Below are 11744 nucleotides of genomic sequence, written 5' to 3'. Positions count from 1 at the left end.
TACTCTGTTCCATTGGTCTATCCATCTGCCTTTATGCCAGTACCAAATGGTTTGGTTACTGTACTTTTGTAATACATTATGAAGTCAAGGAGTGTGACGCCTCTAATATTATTTCCTTTTTTGAAGGTTGTTTGGCTCTTGATACTCACTGTAGATTCCATATAAGTTTTAGAATTTTTTTTTGTATTTCTGCAAAATGAAGTGAGAGTTAAAATTTGATAGAGATCACATTGAATCTGTAGATCACTTTGGGTAGTGTGGACATCTTCATAATATTGTCTTCCAACCCTTGAACATGCTCAAGAGCATGTTGTTTAATTTCCACATATTTTCAGATTTTCCAGTATTTCTTCTGCTATTGATTTCTAATTTTATTCCCTTTTAATCAAAAATGATAGTTTGTAATATTTTAATCCTTTGTTTTTTGAGACAGGGTTTTGCTCTGTTGCTCAGGCTGAAGCACAGTAGTGGCTCAATCATGTCTAACCACAGTCTAAATCTCCCAGGCTCAAGAAATCTTTCCACCTCAACCTCCTGAGTAGCTGGAAGCACAGACATGTGCCCAGCTAAACTTTTTATTTTATATTTTGTAGAGACAGGGTCTCCTTATGTTGCCCAGACTGGCCTTGAACTCCTAAACTCACTCAATCCTCCCACCTCAGCCTCCCAAAATGCTGGAATTATAGGCACAAGCCACCATGCCTGGCCCATATTTTAATATTTTTAAATTTAGTAAAACTTAGTTTTGTGTCCTAGTAGGTCATCTACACAGGAGAATGTTTCATGACCTCTTAAAAAGATTGTGTATTCTGATGTTGCTGTGTGTAGTGTTTTGTTTGTTTTTTCCTTTTTTCACTTCTACTCACTGTGACTAGTATTTTCTATATGTCTTTTAGGTTTACACCATTTGCAGTGTTATTCAAATCCTCTGTTCTCATGTTAACATTCTGTCTGGTTTTATTATTCATTACTGATAGTGGGGTAATTATGTCTCTTACCATTTTTACATAGCTATTTCTTTCTTCATTTGTGTCAAGGTTAGCTTTACACATTTGGGAACCCTGATGTGAAGTGTGCATGTATTTATTATTAATACAGCTTCCCCAGTGAATCGACACTTTTATCATTATATCATATCTTTCTTTGTCTCTTGTTTCAGTTTTGGCTTAATGTGTATTTTACATAATTATGACCTCTCTTGCTGTCATTTGATGCAATTTTCCTAGAAGGTATTTTTCATACTGCCACTTTTGGCCTATATGTGTGCTTAGATCTAAAGTGAGTTTCTTATAGACAGCAGAAAATAAATCTGTTTTTAAAATCTCTTTAGCCAATTTATGTATTTTTATTGGACATTTTACTCCATGTATATATTCATTTTAATCTTGAAAAGAATGAGCTATTTCCATTTTGTTAATAGTTCTATTTGTTTCTTGTAGCTATTTTCTCCTCTTATTGCCTTCTTTTGTGTTTAATTGATATTTATGGTAACATGTTTTTATTTCTTTCTATTTTAATTTGCCAACGTCATATTGCAAGATAAAACATTTGCTTTTAATCTCTTCTCTTGACATCTAAACTGTGGAGGTCAAAGCTATGGACAGGTCTAAAACCATGAGGTTTCCCCCTTCTGGGGTCGCATCTTTTTTGGACTGCTGTCTGATCCCTGGAGGAGTGATGACTCCACACCAAGCAACAGTGGACAGCAGTAGTCTACTTGTGAACACTTGTTTATTGTATGCCCCTGCTGCCTCTCAGGCACGACCTCTCTTATCCTTGAAACAGGAGAGATATTGACAGAGAAGGGGCATTTCCTCCCATCTGGCAGAAAAGGAGGATTCAGGCCCTTTACCTTTCTAAATTCAGAAAAGTCAGAGCTCTCAGAGATGCATTTGCAATGTGGCAGGCACTGGCCACAGGGGGCTACTGTGCATCTGTATTGTTCGCAGTGTGAACTGAGATATGCTAGGGGAAAATACAAGAAAGAATTTTAAAGATTTATATATATATATATATATATACACACATATATATACATATATACTTAATAATTCAATTCTGCTATGTTAAAATATTTTGGATATATTAAGTTATTAAAATCAATTTCACTTTTTTTCTTTTTTATGTTGCTGCTAGAAAATTTTAATTGAGACACGTGGCTCATGTTTTACTTCCATTGCACATTGCTGCAATAGAGGATTGCCTATTTTCAAAGCTCAGGCTGCCTCAAGAGCCAAGGGGTCAGAAAGATTGTAAAATCTAAAATTTAAAAATAATTATCATTGGCAGGGCATTGTGGCTCATGCCTGTAATCCCAGCACTTTGGGAGGCCCAGGCAGGAGAATCACTTGAACTCAGGAGTTCAAAACCAGCCTGGCCAACGTGGCAAAACCATGTTTCTACCAAAAATACAAAAATTAGTCGGGCAAGGTGGTGGGCACCTGTTATCCCAGCTACTCGGGAGGCTGAGGCAGAAGAATCACTTGAATCTGGGGGGCGGAGGTTGCAGTGAGCCAACATTGCACACTGTACTCCAGCCTGTGTGAAAGAGTGAGACTCTGTCTCAAAAATAATAATAATTGCCATTATATTGTTTTTATTTTGAATAATACACATCTCCCCCCCACACACACACACACACAGAGTAAGGGAGAGAAAGAGGGAAAGAGAGGATCTCGCTCTGTCACTCAGGTTGCAGTACAGTGGCCTGATCTCAGCTCACTGCAGCCTCTACCTCCCAGGATCAAGTGACCCTCCCACCTCAGCCTGCCGAGTAGCTGGGACCACAGACATGCATGACCACACCTGGCTAATTTTTTCATTTTATTGTAGAAAAGGTGGGGGACAGGGCACTCAAACTATGTTGTCCACGCTGCTCTTGAACTCCTGGTTTCAAGAGCTCCTCTCTCCTCAGCCTACCAAAGTGCTGGGATTATAGATGAGATCCACCATGCTTGGCCACATATATATAATTTACAAATTAAAAAACCTTATATACAAGGTTAAATGCAAATGTCCCACAGTGAGGGCCAGGCTTCAGTATAAGGGGGAGTCCTGCCTGAAAAGGGCTGCAGCTTGGAACTATTCGCTCTGTCCTTATTTGGCTACGAGTTGGTTCACATCTTCTGTCACTCAGGCCTGAAGAGATGCAGCCTAGAGCTCTGCTATCCAATCACTGGTGCTGGGGTAAAAACTGTCTTAAAACTATTATTTAATGCTTAGCAATGTTAATTTTTAGTGAGAAACTTAAGATTACTTAATTGAACATAACAATATTTTAAGATTTTAAATTACTGAAAAAAATAAAATTATGACACAGGTACTTCTTCCAATTTTTTTTTGAGGGAGGGTTCAAGTACCTATGTTATATATTGAAACTGACTGTTTCTGTAAGCTCTACCCTTAAGTCAAAACAATGTTGAAGTTATTGTGAACAGGTACTTAGCATAAATCCCACCCTTAGGCAAATTTATATAGTGATTTCAATTGCCCTACACATCCCTTTCCTGTGATAAGTGTCTAGGTTTTGGGAGGTAACAGTACAGGGATGAACCATCTTCAACCATCTAAGACATAGCCTCTATTCATAAGTTCCTCTTAAATGTTTCCTTCTAAGAAACTTGATTTGTCAGCCTCTTTCTTCAACCTCTCAACTCCTTTGGCCTTTAAAGGTAGGTTTACATTTACCTACTTACGACAAAACAACATCATATATATGGTCTGTCCATTTCTAGAACATTGTTATGTGTTTAACCCATGTAATATTTAGCACAAAGTATAGTTTTGTATATGAATAGTATATTTTATATAGTGTATTTTATGTAGCTACTTTCTATTACACATCACTAAAATACATGTTCAGTAAGTGCTCACTTAACGTCATTGATAGGTTCTTGGAAACTGATTTTAAGTGAAAGAAAAAACTATATATTATAGGAAATTAACTCTTATTTATATCAATTAGCCAATGGTAAGATTGGTTTCATTCACATAGTAATAAAAAGTCAGTTTCCAAGAATCTATCAACAAAGTGAGAATCCTGTAATTAGTATCATAGTACATAGTACATTACAGCATTGCAATATTATAGTGTTATTGTAGTCTTAGCAGTTGGTTGCATAATGTGTTTCAGTTTCCCCCAAGATCACAGAATTATTCAGACCAACCAATAACAACCTCCTGTGGGAACCAGGAGCATCTCACCCTCTTGATATTACAAAGCCTTCCCCTGACACCTCCTGTTTGTTCTCTCTGCTCCCAGGTGCAATCCCTGTGTGGGTCTGTTTACCTTACAGTACTTTCCTCCTTTCATGATTATATGTAATGAATAACTGCTGTCAATCTTATCTGTCCAGTGATTGGTGCCATGGTTTTAACCCTTCCAGTAGCCCTAGGGTGGTAATTTCTCCCTCACTAACGGGGTAAAGGGGAGGCTAATCAAACAATTCACAACACAAACTGGATTAACCAACCATAACTGAGGACACCTGCTCAACTTTAACTGCTTTTGGCCTACTGGTTTCATGATACATTAAAAGTCAACTCAGTCAGAGCCACCAGTTGGTGGTGGGCTTTTGCTTTGGTCTAAATAGCAGTTTATGGCCTTTATCATGAGTTGCCTTCCCTGCCCACACTAAAGCACACCCATCACCTAGACATAAATGGTCAATTGACTCTGCTCCAGCATGATGTGTCATCAAGTGTAGCCTGTGTTTCGCAGGCAGTTTGCAAGACACTTGCCTGTCAAGGCAGTGAAAAGACAGAACCTTGATCAGTCAGTACTTCACTCCTGATTACCAACAGTCAGGGTATATCTCTGTGGTCACTTCATCTGGTCTGGTTATTATTACTAAATGCCTGGGTAGTCATCTGAACATTGTTTATTATTGCACACTCTCAGGACAGGCTTAGGGATGGTCTTTTGTAAAACTGCAGAAACAAAAGGGACTTTTACTTTGGAGAGAATTATGCATGTCACTTGGTTGCTCTGACAAGTGCTACTGTCATGCAAGCAAGAATAGTGGCCTTTTCTAAGTTGCAGCTTCCTTTGCTGCTGTCATGTGCATTCTCATGATGAGGTGCACATTCCTTCTGCCTTATGGTTTAGAAACTGATGAGTAATAAAAAGAAAAAAAGAGCATTTAACATTAGCCCCTCTCGAAACATGGTGTGTAATTCTCTCACTGTAAAACCCCTACCCATCGTGTGGGCTTTTAGCACTGCTGCTTACCAATATGCCAAAGGTGCAATTTTAGGATCAGGAGTTTGATGGACTCAAACAAAAAGACCATAGTGCATATGGATGCTAATCCCAGTGAGACTGAGTGGCAGTAAACACCTTCATCAAAAGAGAAGACAGATCACAATTAAACAAATAATGATATAACTTAAGAAACTAGAAGAGAAATAAATTATCCCAAAGTTACTAGGTGATTAAATTAATAAAAAATTAGAGCAGGAATAAATGGAGACTAGAAAAACAATAGAAAATGGAGAAAAAAGTAAGAGTTTTTTTTTTTGGAATCATAAAATTGACATATCTTCAGCTACACTAAGATAAAATGCTCAAATAAATAAAATCAGAATTAAAGGGGAGACATTACAACTGGTATAACAGAAATACAAAAGGTGATAAGTCTATTATGTACATACACTCCTATGTACAATTATATCCCAACAAATTGGATAAGGTAGAAGACATGAATAAATTTCTAGATGTGTACAATCTACCAAGACTGAACCATAAAGAAATAGAAAATATGAATAGATCAGTAGTGAGTATGGAGTTTAGATCTGATTACTTGACTGCTGAATTTTACCAAACATTTAAAAAGAACCAAATCTTTGAAAAAATTGAAGAAAAAGGAATACTTTCAAACTCATTTTATGAAGCCAGCATTACCCGGATACCAAAGCCAGAGACGGTCATTACAAGAAAAAAAAATAAAGGCCAATATCCCCAATGAACATACATGCAAAACCATCCACAAAGTTGCAAATGAAATTCAAAAGCACTTTAAAAGGATCATTTATTATGATCGAGTTAGATTTATTCCTGAGATGCAAGAATATTTTAACATGTGGAAATTAATGAATGCCATAAATTTTATTTACACAATGAAAAGATTAAAAATCATGACTATTTTTATGGATGCCTAAAATTATTTTGACAAATTTTAAAATCCATTTCTAATAAAATTTATAACAAATTAGGTATAGAAAGAATATACCTCACAATAAAGAAGTACTTTCCCTATTAACTATAGGACAAGCCCATAGCTAACATTACAGAAAATGGTGAAATGTTGGAATCTTCTTTTCTAAGATTTATTTTATGATAAAGATGCCCACTCTCACTACTTCTTTCAACACTTTAGTGGAAATCCTACTCACAATATCAGACAAGAGAAAAAAAGGGAGGGCATTTAAATGAGAAAAAACAAGATCTTATATTCATGGAGATTAACGCTCAGGTTTTTACAGATTAGATTTAACAGCATGAAAGCTGGTACCATCCAAGAATAAAAGGAACTGTCCCAGAGGACATGGGGCTTTAGGGACGTCAATTAGTAAGAGTCTCCATGAAAGCAGAAATGCTCCTGGATGTTTCCCTGGGGGATCAGGTCATCATCTGTGTCTTTGAGACACTGGCCAGTTAGGCTTCAGTCGACATGAGGCCAATGATTTTAAGTGTAAAATATCTAAACCATCATAATCTTTAGGTAGATATTTGGGGGCTTGCGTACTTAAATGGGTTGGTGAAATGTACTTAAATGTGTTGGTAAAATATCTAAACCATCATAATCTTTAGGTAGATATTTGGGGGCTTGCGTACTTAAATGGGTTGGTGAAATGTCACACAAGACACAAGGCTCGGAACTGGGATTTTCTCCTCTGCTCTTAGCAGCACCTCGGTAACCCAATAATTACCCTCCCTCATGCCTCCACTTCCACATCTGCGAAAAAGGCGCTGGTGAGCGTGACATTTTCAGGAAGCCACCGCCCATGGTCACTCCCTGCAAAGCTCTGAATTTGTGCATCCCCAGGAAAGGCAGTAGCTGTGAAGGGGGCCTGCCCCTCCACACCTGTGGGTATTTCTCGCAAGATGGAGGCGAGAGACTGAGAAAATAAATAAGACACAGAGGCAAAGTATAGAGGAAGAAAAGTGGGCCCAGGGGACTGGCGCTCAGCAAGTGAGGACCTGCTCCGGCGCTGGTCTCTGAGTTCCCTCAGTATTTATTGATCACTATCTTTACTATCTCGGCGAGGGGAATGTGGCATGACTATAGGGTAATGGTGGGGAGAGGGTCGGCAGAAAAACATGTGAGCAAAGGAATCTGTGTCATAAATAAGTTTAAGGAAAGGTGCTGTGCCTGGATGTGCACGTAGGCTAGATTTATCTTCAACTTTACATAAACATCTCAGTGCAGTAAAGCTTAGCAGAGCAGTATTGCCGCCATGATGTCTCGCCTCCAGCCATAAGGCGGTTTTCTCCTATCTCAGAATAGAATGTATGGTCGGTTTTACACTGAGTCATTCCATTCTCAGAGACGTGCAGGAGACAGATGCCTTCCTCTTATCTCAACTGCACAGAGGCCTTCCTCTTTCACTAATCCTCCTCAGCACAGACTCTTTAGGGGTGTGGGGCTGGGGGGCTGTAAGGTCTTTCTTTTCCCAAGAGGCCATATCTCCGGCTGTCTCAGTGAGGGGAAACCTGGACAATACCCAGGCTTTCTTGGGCAGGGGTCCCTGCGGCCTTCCGCAGTGTATTGTGTCTCTGGTTAATAGAGAGTGGAGAATGGTGATGACTTTCACCAAGCATACTGCCTGCAAGAACATTTTTAACAAAGCACATCCTGCACAGCCCCAGATCCATTAAACCTTGAGTCAATACAGCACATGTTTCTGTGAGCACAGAGTTGGTACAAAAGTTACAGATTAACAGCATCTCAAAACAGAACAATTTTTCTTAGTACAGATCAAAATGGAGTTTCTTATGTCTTCCTTTTTCTACATAGACACAGTAACGATCTGATCTTTCTTTTCCCCACATAGGTGTCTTTCAAAGACAGCTGAACTTGCGCTCTGCTTGGAGAGAGTGGAGGACAGCAGCACGGTGGATAGAGTCTGGGACCTCAGGCCAGTTCCCACAGCCACTTAGGAAAGCAGGCGGCTCCAGGGGCTGGAGGAGGCGCGATGCTCTGGAAAGACCCCGGGTGCAGGTGGGAGAGAAAATCGCGCTAAGCAGCGAAAAGGCAGGTGAGTGAGGACAAGACACTCCCGATTTGGGCAAAGGCGGGGTGCACTTCGCAGCAACACACCCTCCTCACTGCCCAACCCAGACCTGCTCCTCAAGTTCCTCTCCTGACTCAATTCCCTTGGCGACGGTTTGGCATGGAATCAATGGCCAGCAAAGCTTTGGAAGTGAAGCCGCCTACGCCGCCCTGCCCCTCCTTCCCGGGCTGCGCCCCGCGTCCTCTCCTGTCTCAATCTGGGTTGTCATCCTGCAGCCCCGCCATCCACCTTGGGGAACCAGTGAAGAGACTGCAACTCCTAGCATGCCCCGCGAGGCGCGCACCGCCCTGCCCCTCCCGAAGAGCTCCGCACTCCCCCAGCCCGGAGCAGGCCCACATCGCAGACCCTCAGCCCTGCGACCAACCGGCTGGGAGCGGACCAGACACTGTAACTCCTGCAATGCACTAAGACCTTTCTGCTTCCTGCCCCGCCCTTCCACGCAGCCCAGCCATTTCTCCCTGCGGAAGGAAGCCTAGTTGTTCCCAAATCTCTCCTGCCTGGTGAGACAGTGCAGTTAGGGCGGCTAGTTTCACCTTGAAATTGAGGCACCCTGTCTCCCGGAGCTGCGGGCTTCGCGCTTGTCATTTTGGAAGTTTGATTTCTCCAGACCAACATAGAGCGGGTCGCCTCTCATGGCCTCCGCGACAGGGTTGCCATACTAATGTTCCTTGGCCGGAATTGGGCACGCCCCGCCCCTTTTCTCGTCCCGCCTCTCCGCTCGGCCCCGCCCCTTCTCGCTCCTCCCCTCGCCACGCCCTTTCAGACATACGCGATATAGCCAGTCCCTAGCGGTGGGGTAACTGTCCTGCCCTTTCAGACATGCGCAGTGCACCCGTCCCCAGGGTAATGGTCCTGCCCATTGAGACACGCACAGTGGCAGGGCGTCTCTAGGGATGGGGTACCGGGCCTGCCATTTCAGACATGCGTAGTGCACCCCTCCCTAGAGGTTGGCAAATGGCTGCGGAACCGACAGTTATCAGGCTTCTTGGGATCCCCTCGAGAAGCCCCCTCGCGAGTGTCTGAAACCGTCAGTTCACCGCCAGAAATGAAAACATCCTGTCTCTAGTCACCTGCCATTTGCCTTTTCAAATCCTCTGTTCTCTGGGCTGTCACAAATCCTCCTCTGCACCCCAGGAGCGCCCCTTGGATCCCCGGGCCGGCTGCAGGGCCCACGCCTGGGTCGGGTCTCTCACGGGGACGCTCCCGCCACTGCAATAAAGAGGAGAAAAAGTCCCAGGGGAAGGGCCTGACCCTGCTCTATTCAGTCAGAAAACAGCCACAGGAAGGGGCTTTGGGAGCTACATCCACCGCTTCTCTTACCCAACCCAGGCTTCTTCCTAGGCCTCCGGGTCCTAGTGTGAACCTCCCGGCCGTGATTGATCCAGGTCAGCAGGGCTACAGCGCCCCCTTGTTCCCTCCCAACACATGAGCGAAGTTTGTGTGGTGAGGTCAGGGACAGTGTCTGCGTTTCTGCCCTGAATAGGGCTCCCTTGGAAAATCTTTTAATATCTCTTTTTAAATAGCCCCTTTGGACCACTTTTAATAATTTGCTGATAGAACGAAACAGTGATCATTCTCTTAATTCATGTTTCCATTAAGTTTTTCAGATTAAGTATTCCAAGACTACTCGCTGTTGAAACTGTCATAGGCACAGCCTCAGCTCCCTGAGGGTGGACGCATAAGAGCAGAATCTCCGTGGGGATTCTTTCTGGAGCATCAATATTACTGCAGGATTTGGAAGAAACAAATATAAATAATGTCTAAGGTAAAAAATGGAACATTTAAGACAAGGATAGAAAAGTCATCTACCTTTAAAAACTCATCTGTGCCTCACATGTCAGACTTTCTCTGAGAAAAAAACTCTTAAGGAGAACCTATTTCCATTCTTATAAATAATAAAAATGATAAAGCATATCAAGTCAATTGACAGTCCTCCCCTGCTAGTTTCCTAAATCACAATATGACCTTGGTATGGTTTTATTTGTATTTTTGCGGGGGGTGGGGGGTTGGGGGTGGAACTTTGGATACAAAAATTTAGGTTTTTGAACAATTTTTGGAAATTTTCAGGTATTAGTTGTTGATTTACTTTTGTACATCATCTAATTCCTGTGTCTCTCTGCTCTCCTTCTCAGACGCAATCATTCCATGGGTCTCTAAGGCTCTGTCTGTTTTCCCTAAATTTTGTTGATTTACTTTTGTACCCATTTAATTTTTTCTGTCTCTTCCCTCTTCTCAGACTCAATCATTCCACAGATCTGTAAGGCTCTGTTCATTTTCTTTAAGCTTTTTCTTTTTTTTCTTCCATCTTCACATCAGATAATTTCTATTGCTTTGTTTTCTGTTTCTGATCTATAGATAAGCTCAAAATTATTACTTCATATTTTTATACTTGACTATTTTTCATTTCGCTGCTGAGGTTCAACATCTGTTCATTTATGGAATATTTTCCTTTCCCCCCATGAGCATACTTATAATAGCTGCCTTCAAATTCTTGTCTTCTGATTACATCTTGGAGATGTCTACTGCCTGCTTTTTATCTTGTGTATGTATTACATTCTCATGTGTCTTCACACATCTCATATATTTAAAAATTGTGCACTAGAGACTGCATACAAGAGTTATAGAGACTTTGGATTCTGTTGTGTCCCTTCAAAGAGTGTTGTTTTTTAAAGAGGGTGTTAATTGGGCTGAATTCTAACTTCAATACTTATTTCTCCTACGGAGGGCACAGCTGAAATCCTCATTCAGTTCTTATATACATATATCTCATATATGTATTCTATATAGAAGTGTTTCTATAACGATATATACTATTTTATCCAGGATTAATCATTTTTCTCTATGAGAGTGTTACTTCAGCTAGCTGCTTTACCATTAGTGGAAGCCAGACCCTCAGTTTTGATTTTTGGATTTAATATAAATGAAATTATGTAGTATGGATAATTTTATATCAATTTTTATTGCAAGATTATATTCATGATACTCATTTACACTGTTGCAGATTTCTATAATCTGTTCATTTTAAAAAGTCCTTTTTTACATTGTGGTAAAATATACATAAAATTAATTATATTAACAATTTTTTAATGTGCAGGTCAGAGGAATTAATCACAGTCACATTGTTCTGCAACCATCATTTGCATTCATAGGGAATTTTATTCATTTTGCAAAACTGAAACTCTGTTCCTGTCAAACAACAGCCCCCCTTTACCTTCCCTTTGGCCCTTGGGAGCTACTCTTCCACTTTGTGTTTCTATGAATGGAACAACCATATGTACCTCATATGAGTTGAATCATACCATGTAGTAAAAAAAATGAGGAAGAATAATACACGCTGTATAACATATTTAGTAAATTAAATAACGTGTTTTTTTAATTTAAATAAACACAGAGATCAGTAGCACATAGAGAAAGATAGATAAAAAAGAAAAAGCAGTTAGAATGCTGTG

General features: G+C 40.8%; 1 long non-coding RNA gene across 1 annotated transcript; it reads left to right on the top strand.

Annotated features, from left to right (window-relative positions):
• Positions 1 to 9129: 9129 nt before the first annotated feature.
• Positions 9130 to 11502, top strand: LOC129527449 (uncharacterized). Its single transcript, XR_008672426.2, has 3 exons — positions 9130 to 9680; positions 9895 to 10060; positions 11390 to 11502. It is a non-coding gene; the product is annotated as an uncharacterized lncRNA (long non-coding RNA).
• Positions 11503 to 11744: the final 242 nt, after the last annotated feature.

Source organism: Gorilla gorilla, chromosome 18 (assembly GCF_029281585.2).
Source record: "Gorilla gorilla gorilla isolate KB3781 chromosome 18, NHGRI_mGorGor1-v2.1_pri, whole genome shotgun sequence".
Lineage (NCBI taxonomy): Eukaryota > Metazoa > Chordata > Mammalia > Primates > Hominidae > Gorilla > Gorilla gorilla.
Note: the sequence above shows the minus strand (reverse complement) of the source record. Positions and strands in the feature narration are given on the sequence as shown.